Source organism: Argiope bruennichi, chromosome 2 (assembly GCF_947563725.1).
Source record: "Argiope bruennichi chromosome 2, qqArgBrue1.1, whole genome shotgun sequence".
Taxonomy (NCBI): Eukaryota; Metazoa; Arthropoda; class Arachnida; order Araneae; family Araneidae; genus Argiope; species Argiope bruennichi.
This window is the reverse complement of record NC_079152.1, coordinates 75,004,108-75,017,976: the sequence shown is the minus strand read 5'-3', so window position 1 is coordinate 75,017,976 and position 13,869 is coordinate 75,004,108. Positions and strand designations below refer to the sequence as shown.

At 29.7% G+C, this 13,869-nt stretch overlaps 1 non-coding gene across 1 annotated transcript; it reads right to left on the bottom strand.

Moving 5' to 3' along the window:
• Positions 1–992: 992 nt before the first annotated feature.
• Trnal-caa (transfer RNA leucine (anticodon CAA)) lies at positions 993–1,107 on the bottom strand. The gene is made up of 2 exons: positions 1,070–1,107; positions 993–1,038 (listed from the first exon to the last, which is right to left on the bottom strand). It is a non-coding gene; the product is annotated as a tRNA-Leu (tRNA).
• Between the last annotated feature and the right edge of the window lie 12,762 nt (positions 1,108–13,869).

Below are 13,869 nucleotides of genomic sequence, written 5' to 3'. Positions count from 1 at the left end.
CACATTTGAAAATACATATGTAATACAATTAAAATAACGCGGCTTTAATGTCTATTAATTTGAAAGAATAATGGTTTTGAAATTATATTTAAGCGATTTATCCGAAATGAAATACAACCAATATTTCTAACGAACCAGCTGATCCTCAAAAATCGAATAACGTGTAATAATAAAAACAGAAATAAATAATATTTTTGGTTTCATAATACTTTCTAATCTCGGAACACCAATGCACAGTGAAAAGATTTATTTCATGTTTCAGAAACGAAGCATGACAAAGGAGAACGGAAGATAATAGACCATGATTTTTGTCTATTTATTAATTTATTATTATTATTATTATTGAAATATTTCTAGCTTTTTTGTAAAAACATCAATTTTAAAAGAGTATTTTAGTATTGAATTTTTATTGATCAATGAAAACCACATCTGTTACAATTTTAACAAAAGAAATGTCTTTTCCCAGTGCTGCCCTCTAGTGATGCAATATTAAATAAGTAAATATATATTTATGCAACAGAATGAAATTAATCACGTTAAAACTAAAAAAATTGAATTAAAATTTCGTTAAAATGATTAGAATTTCGCATTTAATATCAGAATAAAAATGATAATTTAATTCGTGAATGGAATAGAAATATTTCTTTTTATATGAACGGATGCTAAGTTTTTTAGAACAATCAAGGCTGTTTAAAAATAATTAAAAAAAAGCATATTTTAAATAAATACCTTTTAATTTTCAAGAAAATTAATATGCTTATTTTACTTTTACAATGTTTTTTGTTAAAATCTCCATGAATTTATTTATTTTTAGATCATAAATAAATGACACAAATTTTGATAGATGTACAAAGATAGATGCTTCGGTTTTTTACAGTAAAATTCCGTCTTGATAGATTTATTATGTGCATACTTAAAACATGATGAGATATAATTGTTGAGAGATTAAAAAAAAAAAAAAAAAAAGAAAGAAATGAGAAAAAAAATATCCATGTCAGAAGTGGGATTCGAACCCACGCCCACATTCGTGGACCAGAACACTCAACCAGTCAAACTGGTAAGGATTATCCTTGAGTCTGGCGCCTTAGACCGCTCGGCCATCCTGACACACTAACGACTGCGTAAAATAAGATACAATTCATAGAGCTTGAATTTTCAAATTGCGCATTACTCTTTTTATAGCGAAATTTTTGTTTGAAACTTAAATATTAGAAAGGCTACATAAATACTGGTTTTCTGATTTGGCGTTATTGTACTTTATTTTACCAGGAAAATAGCTATTAAAATTTCAAAATTCAAAAGGAAAATAGAAATAATTTCAGAAGTTCAGTTTTGTGCTTTATAAATATACTTTTTAGGGTATCTTAGCAATTAATATTGAAGAGCATGTATTGAAAATGAACACTTAAAAAACTCATATCAAATTTAAATCACTGAAATTGAATGCAGTGACGTGGAAGAGTCGGCTCGGGAAGAGGGAAGGAGAGGGTATGGTGCGGGAAACGAATGCTTCACTTTTTTAAAGTCCCGGCTCCGCAAATTGATGTTGCAAAAATAAAAATTCTTTTCTATTTTTTTCTATTCCGAATACATACATAATAATATTATTTGAATACTAATATTAACTGATAACACTTTTCTTGCTGTAACCGAAAGTGCTATTCTTTAATTTCAGAAAAAAAGCGACATTGGAATTCTGGAGTGCATTTTTAGACAAATCTGATAGTATTTACAAATTCACTGAACATTTTTCCAAATGCTGCAATGACTTTGCTTCTTCGTACGACAGTATGAAGTGCACTGATTCATTCAATAAATGAAATTAAAATTAATCGTTTAGTTTCGCCTTCAGATAATTTTTTTTTTCAAAATGAAATAAATCATTTTCAATAATATAATATTTATATTATTTAAGTTAAATTTTGTTACTTTTCTGAAAAAATTATATTGTTCTTATCAATTACCATAGTATTTACACAAAAATAAAATGATACCAAAAATAAAATGATAATAAAAAAAAAATGGAAAATGACAAATATATAATGAAATAAATATTTGAGATGTGGAATTAATCAAAAATGACTTACCTTCTTTATCTATGTGATCCAGAGAAACCAAAACGCTAACAATGAATTTGTCATAAAACATATAAGAAAATGAGATAAATATTTCATATTATAATTTTATTTTAGTCATGGGCATAGCAAATTGTATTTTATAAGTTTATAAACGACTAACTTTTATTATTCGATTTATTGATGATTATATGCGTGACGGAAGTACCAATTTTATAAAATTAATTTGGTTGACAATAATTTTTAGACATTTTTTTAGTTTTTATTACACTTATTTATACAGTTATATATAGCATAAGGCTATAAAATATATTATTTTTGTTATGCGCAACTTGTTTCAAAGCTCTGTAAGGCTATTTTTTATCAAACCCCGTTTTTGTATAAGCTGCCCCTGTGTTGTGGAATAGGGCGCTTGTCTTTGGGTAATGTAATAATGATAGTCACAGATTTGTGTCTATGCAAGTTGCCTACAGCCGCTAGATTGCAAAGGGACCATAGGCAAGTCGATTAAAAAATTATTTTTACCTTAATAGTCAACTAAATTTGAATATATATATATATATATATATATACATAAATTTCAAAAACTGTCAAATATTAGGATATTAATTAGGCTTTGTTAAATATATCAGCTTACTGTACGTTCTATTACGTTATTTATAAGCACAGAACACATGCTTAGATAATAATTACAAATGTGATTGCAGTGAATCAAAATATATATAAAAAAATGTATTTCCAGAGAAATTAATTATTAATATGTTGATTAAGTTAAAAATGTAATTGACAAGTGAAACTGAATTGACCAACTTACTTTTAGAGAGGCATCGTCATGTTTACTGCTTAATGCCGCAAAATGCCAAAATTCGCACCTGATGATAATGATGATAACAAAATGCTTTTGTATTTAAAAATGTTTATAAGCTAAGTATAAAAGGAGAAAAAGAAAAAAGAAAGTACATCAATTTCGTTTTGCCATTGTTTGTTTTTAGATGTACAGAGTGGTTAATTATAACCACTCTTATGTTTATATATGTTATACACTTTATATAATTAACCAGAGTGGTTAATTATGACCATTTTAAGTTCCACTTCGGTAAGTAAAACTACTGGACCAAATGTTATCAAACTTGGTAATAATTTAAATGAGGGCATGGGAATTTCTTTTCCGTCCCCAATCAAAAACTCATCATCGGAGGGGGGGGGGGGGGTGAATGGTACTGTATGCAATATTGTTAAACAAAATGAGACATGATACACTGACATGTACATAACAATCCTCCTTGATATGCAGAGAGCTACTGTTAATGAGATGTAACTTCCTGTCAGAAAATGGTGGAAGCGACATTGAACATGCTTTGTAGAACGTTTCAGAAACGATTAAACACATTTTAAACCGATATCTTCCTGTCTTAGTTTGTTTGACAATATTGCATACAGCGCCATCCTCCCCGGTGGTCAATTTTTGAACTTTTCTTTTTTGGTGGTAAAGAAATTCCCATGACCTTTTTTTAACTATTACCCAGTTTGATAACATTTGGTCCAGTAGTTTTCCTTTTATGACCATTTCAAAGTGGAACTTTAATTATAACCACCCTGTATTTTAAAAAGCAGAAATCCTTTGTGAAAAAATGTGTTATAGTTTGTCTACAAAATTAATACATTCGACAATTTTCGCTATTTAAATCGATTGATATTAGTACGGGTCGTCAAAAAAAAGTATCCGGATATTTCTTATTCTTCGTAATTTATAAAAAGCCTATAAGGAAATCTCATAATCTGTGGGGAAACTATATTAATGAACTTGAAGTATGTCCTCCATAAAAATTAGCAATATACTCACATAAGAAGGCATCTGCATATTTTTCGCATTTTTCAACAGCAGCACCAAATTTTTTTGTCTTTGAAATAATTCTGAATAACAAATTCCCAGATATAAAATTTTAGAAAATTCGGCCCAAAATTACTGGAGACGTACAAGAAAAATAAGATTTAGAGACTGCCTAATACATGCAAACAGATCATCACACTATTAATTATTTTACTTTTCTCAAGTTTTTCATTTCAATAGGTAACATAGTAACTTTGCAGTAGGATTGTGAAGGAAGATGATTAAACAGAAATTCAAAAATGTGGGAGTTTATTTCTGTAAAATATCTTCAATAATTACTATGGATGTGATATGAGAGATATTTTACAAATTGGCGTCCGTGACAGGACTATGGATTATCTAAAACGGGAGAGAACACAACTCAGGCGATTATTTACGAAATCGTTGATAGAAGTTGAAAATGCTGTGAAAACGGAACCGGTGAGTAAAATTGAATTGATACCGGTATTTAATATTTTAAGTGATAAAGCTCAAAGGTTATTTGTATTAGATGAAAAAATAAGAGTAAAATGGTCCGAAATGGAAAATATTGACGAAGAAGAATTTTCTAATGACCTTGACATAGCGGAAAATTATCGCGATCAGTGGATTGCTTTGAAAACGAAAGTCGATTTTGTTTTGGCTACGAAAGAAGAAAATAGTGATACTTCCTGTGTATTAAATGAAACAAAACGAACTTTTCGCCTTCCCAAGTTGGAATTAAAACGTTTTGACGGCGATATAAAGAACTGGCTCGGATTCTGGGGACAATTCAAAAAAATTCACGATGATGATACTATTGATTCGGATGATAAATTTCAATATCTTTTGCAAGCGACGGAAATTGGTTCATCGGCAAGAGATTTAGTAGAAAGTTTTCCGCCGTCGGGCGCGAATTATACTAAAGCTATTGAGCAATTGAAATCGCGTTTTGCTAAAGATGAGTTGTTGATCCAAATTTATGTTCGTGAACTTTTGAATCTTGTTTTAACGCAAGCAAAGAATGGAGAAAATTTCACTTTACGTGCTCTTTATGATAAATTAGAAACCCAGTTAAGAGCATAAGAGACATTAGGAGTGACATCTGAAAAGTACGAAGCAATGCTGTATCCATTAGTAGAGTCAGCTCTTCCAGAAGATCTTATAAAAGAGTGGGAACGAACACGTAGCAGAGTTGAAAATAAAGTCAAGCCGAATATTTTGGGAAACTTGTTAGAATTTCTTCGATCGGAAGTCGAGAGTGATGAGAGATTACAACTTGCTCGATCCGGTTTTGCGAAGGATCAAGAGTTCCAAAGAATTAAACCGAAAGATAAAATTCCTACGGCAGCTTGTATTGTATCTAGTGAAAAGAAAAGAGCTGAAAAAAATGACAAGCAATGCATATTTTGTAATAAGTCATTTCATAATACAACAGAATGCTTTAAAGCTCCTGATATGTCCCTGGAAGAGAAAAAAGAAATATTAAAGAAGAAAGGTGCGTGCTTTATTTGTTTGAAACCAGGTCATAATTCGAAGATTTGTAGGGCCTATTTGAAGTGCATTATATGCAAGAAAAAACATCATAGTATTATGTGTCCAAATATAAATCAAACAAAACAGAATCCATCACCTGAATTAGATGCCAAGATTCTCCTATCACCAAGAAATTCATCTACATTATTGTTAACGGTATTGGTGAAAATCATCAATAAAGACAGATCTTTAATTATCCGAGGATTATTCGATACCGGTGCTCAGAGATCTTTCATAAAAAATGATATTGTGGATAAACTAGGATTGGAACCAGTAGATCAAGAAATGTTAAGTCATGGACTTTTTGGGGGCAGTGAAACTAAACAAAAGTCCCATAATGTGTATAACATTACATTGCAAAGCTTGTGTTCAAATTTCAGGCACAACATTTCCGTTTTAGATGAAAAGAAAATATGTGGTGCTATTCCTCGTGTAAGTAATCCAGACATTTTTCCCATTTTGAAGAGAAAAAATATAGAATTAAGTGATACAGGGGAAGACACTCCTGAAATAGATTTATTAATAGGAGCAGATTACCTTGGTGTATTGCTGACGGGATCCATTGAACACATTGATAAAAATTTAGTAGCCATAAAAACAAAACTCGGATGGACACTTCAAGGTAAACAAACGAAACAGTCGAAATCTTTGGAGAATATTATTTATGTTGCCAATTTAGATTTGACGGAATTATGGAGTCTAGATGCCATCGGTATACGAGATCCTGTAGAAATTAAATCAAGGCAGGTAGCCGATGAAGAAACAGTTGAATTTTTCCGTAAAACTATTAAGAGAAATGAAGACAAGAGATATGAAGTATGTTTGCCATGGAAAAGTGGATATCCAGAGTTAGAAAGCAACAAAGAATTAGCCACTAAGCGTTTGATGTCAACTACAAAAAATCTTATTCGATCAGGACATTTAAGCGAATATGATGATGTGTTTAATGAATGGATTCGAGAGGGAATTATCGAAATTGTAAACGAAGATAAGAATAAAGGACATTATTTACCTCATCATCCTGTAATAAAGACTGGGGATACAACTACAAAGATTCGCCCTGTTTTCGATGCCTCAGCAAAAGACTCTAAAGGAAATTGCTTGAATAATTGCTTAGAAAAGGGTCCAAATTTATTAGAATTAGTACCAAAATTGATAATGCAATTTCGCAAAAATGCTATTGGAATAACATCAGATATTAAAAAGACCTTCTTACAAATCAGTTTGAACCCAAAGGATAGAGATTATTTTAAGTTTTTATGGTTGAAAGATTTTTCAAGAAGAGAGGAATTGATCACCCTGAGACATTGTCGAGTGGTATTTGGTGCTTCTCCTAGTCCATTTTTACTTGAGGCGACGATAGCTCATCATCTAGAGAATGTCTCAGATGGAAGGAAGGAAACAGCTCGTCAACTTCAAAAATCCTTTTATGTAGATAACTGCATAACTAGTTTAGAAACTAGAGAAGAGGCAGCCAAATTTATTTCTGAAGCTAAAGAACTAATGTCTGCAGCCAAATTTGATTTACGAGGTTGGGTTACTTCTGAAGAAATTGTAGAAGAAACAAAAAAGAGATATATTCCAATACTAGGACTTTCCTGGGATACTGAAAATGATGAACTTTCTTGCAACAGTGCTATTAAAATTTCAGAAGAAAATATAACCAAACGAACATTATTATCTATTGCTCAACGAATTTACGACCCAATAGGATTTACAAGTCCAACTACTCTAATTCCAAAGATCATTCTACAAAAAACATGGAAAAGAAAAATTAATTGGGATGATGTGCTTCCACCAGATATATGTAATGAATTTTTAGCCTGGTACAAACATATAAATCTGCTAAAAGATTGCAAAATTCCAAGAAGACTAATTGCAAATCCCTTTAAAGATTGTCAGATAAGTCTTCACTGTTTCAGTGACGCCAGTGAAGCCTCTTATGCTGCATGTATTTTTTTACGTGGTGAATATAAAGGGAAAGTTTCAGTTCAATTAGTGGCAAGTAAGTCAAGAGTGTCACCAACAAAGGAAATTACAATTCCTCGATTAGAACTGTTGGGAGCTCTTATATTATCCCGATTATATTGCCAAGTGATAGATGGACTTGAGGTAAATTTTAATGAAGTATACTTCTGGATTGACTCGACTGTTGTCTTAACTTGGATTAAACGGGATAGTTCTTGGAATACATTTGTAAGAAATAGGATAACTGAAATAAGAAAATATACCAATTCTGATAACTGGCATTTCGTGCCAGGTCATATGAATCCAGCAGACCTTCCTTCAAGAGGTTGTGATGCAAAGATTTTATTGAAGAGCAAGTGGTGGGAAGGTCCAGAATGGTTATCAAAGTCACAAGAATACTGGCCTTTGAATGAAAAACAAATTATTGATGAAAATTTAGTTGAATCAGAGAAAAGGAAAACAATAGTCAGTAATGTGGAGCATGAATCAGTTAACTTTACTGACAATCTACTTTATTTCTCGAAATATACAAAGATTTTAAGAATGCTGACTTGGATACTACGTTTTATTAAAAACTGTCGTCTTAAAGAAAAATGTAAGGAAACCGAACTAACCTATGAAGAAGTCCAATCAGCTGAAAACTGTTTGCTAAAGCTAATTCAAAAGGAAAGTTTTGCAGGGAGCAAGATGAAAACATTGAAAAATATGCAAACTTTCAAAGACGATTCCGACATTCTTAAAGTTAGAACTAAGCTCATACTGGGAGATGAAGAAGAGAATTTTAAGTGCCCTATATTGTTGCCAGGTAACCATGAAATAATTCGTCGATTGATACACCAGAAACATTGTGAGTTGCAGCATGCCGGACTTCGAACTCTCATTTCCAATTTGAGGGAAAATTACTGGATTATTTCTGTCAATAAAATAGCAAAACAAGTAAGCTCTAATTGTATTACTTGCAAAAGATTTAAAGCCAAACCTACGGAGCCACCTTTAGCACCTCTTCCTAAAAATAGAATAAAAGTTGCTGCAGCATTTGAAGTCACAGGGATTGATTTGGCAGGCCCATTGTTTTTACGTTCTGGAGAAAAGACATGGATTGTCCTTTTTACCTGTGCTATTTATAGGGCTGTTCATCTTGAGTTAGTCAATTCCTTGTCCACGGAAGCCTTTATAATGGCTTTAAGAAGATTTTTTGCTAGGAGAGATCGAGTTAATATAATCTACACTGATAACGGCACCAACTTCGTTGGTACAAGTAATGCCTTGAAAAATCTAGATTGGGAGAAGATCATGTCGTTTTCCACTATCAAGAAAATTAAATGGAATTTCAACCCTCCAACTGCCGCATGGTGGGGTGGATGGTGGGAGCGGATGATTCGCATGCTAAAAGAAATGCTAAGGAGAATTTTGGGCCGAAAGAGTATTGATTATGAAGAATTGGAAACTCTTATATGTAACTGTGAAGCTACAATAAATTCCAGGCCTCTCACGTATATTGAAGATAATTCAGAAGGTCTAAGGCCATTGACACCTGCTTGTTTCTTGCAAGGCATTCCTAGTAGTGATACAACTGATTTAGACGAAATCGACAGTAAAAGCCTAAATAAAAGATTACGTTTTGTTCAAAAACTACGGCATGATTTAAGAACGAGATTTCGCAATGAATACTTAGCAATGTTAGTGCATAAAGGTCGTCACACCCGAGATGAATTTTTGAATGTTGGAGACATAATTCTCCTTGAAACTGATGGAATACGCCTTCACTGGCCCTTAGGAATTGTAACTGAAGTCCTTCCTGGAGCAGATGGACATTCAAGAGTCGCCAGAGTAAGAACAACTCAAGGGGAAAAATTAAGACCATTCCAGAGACTTTATTCCTTGGAAATCAGAAGTTCTGAAAAATTACCATTCATTGCTCATCAAAAGGATAAAGACACAAACACTCAACTTCATGCAACTCCAGCTGTTTCAGATCAAGATTCCAGTGAAGATGATGATTATATAATCAAAGTAACTCCTGATGTTGTCACTAAAGCTGGCCGGCGTATTAAAATTCCCAACAGACTCGATTTATAACTTTTGTTGAAATTTCAGGTACTCCATAAAATTGCAAGGTGGGAGATTATGTAAGCGTCATACTAGTTGCAACTCAATTCCGCTCAAAAATGTAATTCATTTCAGATTTCGCTTTCTCGATGTAAATATGCTTTCGAAACTTTGCTATGTAAATAATCGCAAATAAAGTGTTCTCTCATATCACATCCATAGTAATTATTGAAGATATTTTACAATTTCCATATTTTATTACAAAAAATATTATGATAATGATTAAATAATGCACTCGAGGCATATCGTTTACAATAATTTAAAAATTCTAGATAAATTTAGCAATTAATGTAAACAAAACAAAATTTCATTTGATTCTTATTCAAACATTCTTTTAAAACGGAAACATAAATTGGCATAAAGCTATTAATTTTCATGTTCATGTTCCCAACAAACTATGTTTTTAATCAATTTTAAGAATTCTTTAAAAAATTAATCGGAACAGAAAGAGTATAAAATATGAAAATTTTTGAACTTTTGTTTCATTCAAGAGCTGGATTAGAATATTTTTGTAAGAAAACTTCCATAAATATAAATATTATAGTACAAAATGACTTTCACTAATGTATGATTATTTTTTAATAGATAACATCACTTTTAGTTTGAAAATATTTTATATCCACAGCAGATCTTACACATAGAAAATTGTTTCTAACCGTGGACATTTCATTATCTATTTGTAGCTCATTGCAATGTTAAATCAGCGTGATTTTACGACGCTGGATAGAAGAACTAACATCAAAAAATTTTTGTATCTTATAGTCTCATATTCCGAAAATCCACCATAGTTTATATCATAGAATCTATCTTTTCTCCCTTTTCAAAAACATCAGAGTAAAGCTGAGTTTATTTAAGAAATTGTATCAAACGAATTTTGACTATTTTCTACATAAAATGCACTTGCATGTATATGCAGTGTTTTGTAACAAACCAATATCAAGGAATACATAAAAAAATTGTTACGATATATCAAAAAAAAAACAAAAAAAAAACGGTTTTTTAAAAATATATTTACAGTATTTCAATAAATAAAAATTTAATATTTAAAAAAGAAAAAAATATTTTGGGAAAGGAAAGATTTTCCTAATTATTAGAATTTGAAGTAGCATTCACGTAAGATATTGCACAATAGATATCTTTCAATGTGGTAAAAAATAAAATGGCAAATATCTCGGTAATTTAATCATTAAACTTCGAGACTAATAAAAAATATATTCATCATTTGGGATAGCTGTTGCAAGGTGAATTGCCGAGAGAAAAAAATCTTAAGAATTAATAAGAAAGAAATTTACTGAATTAAAAGCGAATAGAAATAAAAAAATTACCTTCAGAATTTATGGAGTGGGGAAATTCAAAGGCGAGGCATACAGTGACATTAAACCTACAAATTCGAAACAATGAAGAAATTCAAAACAATGCCCTTTATTATGTAAATTCAATATATATTAATAATTCTGCGTAATAACAAATAATTAATAACAATGCATGTTTGTATTGCTATTAATTATTTCTTTACTAATGGTAGAGACGTATTAACTGATATCTTTATTAAAGGACAATATATATAAGAAATAACAGCAATGCAAACATGTATTGTTATTACTTATTTCTTATTATGCAGTTATTAACGTATATTGACTTATATCATAAAAGGCATTGTTCATCTTAATTTAGCTCATGTTAACTTCATTCCAAAATTTTATTTCCTGCTCCAATTCCTACTTTTCTGTTTAATTATTTTTAACATGCGCTCGGGAAAACAGGCTCCTAGAGACGGGATCAAAATCTTTAATGATGCTTACAACATTCTTTTAAATTTAAGATTCCCATGTCTACGTCAACACGTGTAAAAAAAAAAAAAAATCATCATCACAATCATATTGAAAAATCTCTGAAGGGAAAAATTTCGGCATCTTTTGCTCTTGTGTTGCGATATAGACAGATGCATCTTTATCACTTTTTCCTTGTACAAATTCTGCCTCCTGGGATTAAATTAATCAAAGTTGAAATTCCAAGTTTCTTTTTGGTCATGCATATATGTTTAATAAAGCATAATTGTATACATATATGTATATAATAAACAATTAATTACTATTTCATTTCTATTATAAAACTTATGCAACTGACTTCTAATAGTCCTGTAGATAGTATTCATTATAAGTCGTGGCAAATAATTATGTGTGTTGAAATAAGTTTTTGAATAAAAATAGAAAATAAGGATAAGTATTTTAAATCTTACATTGAAACAACTTGATAAAAGGAAAACACATTATTGTTTCTTTGAATTTTTCTTAAACTAAAGGGTTATAAGAAGTAATTGTAAAATTCAATGACTTAGTATCACTAAATATAAATAAAGATATTGCTTCAGGAACTTTTATATTAAATTAGCATTAATTTTTTTTATGATTGTGAAAAGCACTGGTGCTTCTGGAATACCTTAATCCATTAGCACTTATTATAAACATCGTTAGTTACCTGTACTAAATATGTAACTTTACAGATAGCGGCACATAATTTTGAAAATGTAATTTCTCATATAAATTTTATTATATGGAATCTAATAAATATGTATTTAAACTACTCTTTGAAACTAAATTATTTACATGAAAAAAATTTCTTAACAGTGAAATTATTAAAACAAATTAATTATGACATTTATAAAAAAAATCAATTTTTTCAGAAAATGATTGAATAATAATAATAATAAAACTTGCATAAATAAGAGGTAAAATGTTGGCTCATGCCAGATAATAGATTCTTATGGCTCACAAAAATTTTATAACGAAATTTTTGATTAAAGAGTACTATTTTTATAAAAAACAAATTAAATAGAAATCTCTGCAAAATAATATCTGAATTTAACAATGAATGATTTTTAACTACCAAATGAATTTATTAATATTCTTTGCTTCATATTTAATTGGTAAAATCAAATTGCCATTTTCAAGTATTTTGATAAAAGGCTGATAATATTTTTTATTAATTTGTGTAAGTGAATATAGATTAAATTTCTAAATCTCTGTAGCTAATTTCTTCCCTTGTAAACCAGTGCTGCTTTTTTTTATAGTAACTATTAAATGTTAAGAGTTTACTATATATATATATACAAATAAATAAAACTTTTATATTTACATATTATAAATGCAGAAGCTATATATTTCATTAATATCACCAATCAGATAATTAATCATAAAACATTTTTTTGTCAAACAATTCATTATGTAATTGCAATGACAAAAGTTTGAAGTTACTTTACCTATTTATAATAAGCAAAGAAGTTATCAAACTACATGCATTAATGGGAAGCAGGTTAAAAATTTAAAATATATAAAATAGTATAGTTAAGCTCAGTAATGAATGTTGATCCTATGAAATAATAATATTTAATTTAAACGAGCAATACAAAATTTCCTAAATTCTTCTTTTCTCATACTGGTTCTTTAGACAATTATATTTTTGAATAAAAAATGGGAAAATATTTTTAAAGACTAAAGACTTCATAAGTTATTTTCCATCATTAGAAATAATTTTTTAGGGTTTTATATATGCATTTATTGATAAAGGGTTTTCATTATTTAGTCATGATAAATTATTATCATTCAAGAAATATGATTTATTATGCAATTGCAAAAGTTAGAAATTATTTAACCTCTTTATCAATAATGAAATTATTAATCAGCATAATTTGTATGGAACAACTTAAAAATTTAACATCAAATTACTACTCACATTTGTCTCATTACTTTGCAATTTATATCTACAGCATTTTCGAACTATATTAAATGATTTCCAGCATAAAATAGAACAATTCACTCTGCCATTTAAATTTTAAAGATTTTGGATTCACTATCATGACTTACACATTCTAAGAGTGAGTAACTTACTGCAGAAAACTGAATCAAATTTAATTATTGTTACACTAAATAATCACATAAACTAACAAGGAAAAAAAACAAACAAACAAAAAAAAAAAACATGAACATTATAGTATTTTCTCTGTAATGCTTTATAAAAAAATAAATTTTCTCAAATCTGTGAAATTTAAAATTGGTGTGCTCAATCAGGAAAGTGCATCCGATTAACAATCTAATGAGATCAATCTCAAAAATGTTATTCTTTAGTCCCAACTATAGCAGAATGATAAGAAAAACCTGTTAATATATTAATAATGATCTCAACTAAAGCTAACAGATGAAGAGCTTTTTATGACCATACCTCTCAAAAATCCTTTCTAACAATTCATTTATTGACAGGGAAAAAAAAAATTAAGAAATAATTAACTTAATGTGAAAAAAATCTGATAAAGTAGAAATAACTTCACAGCAAAAA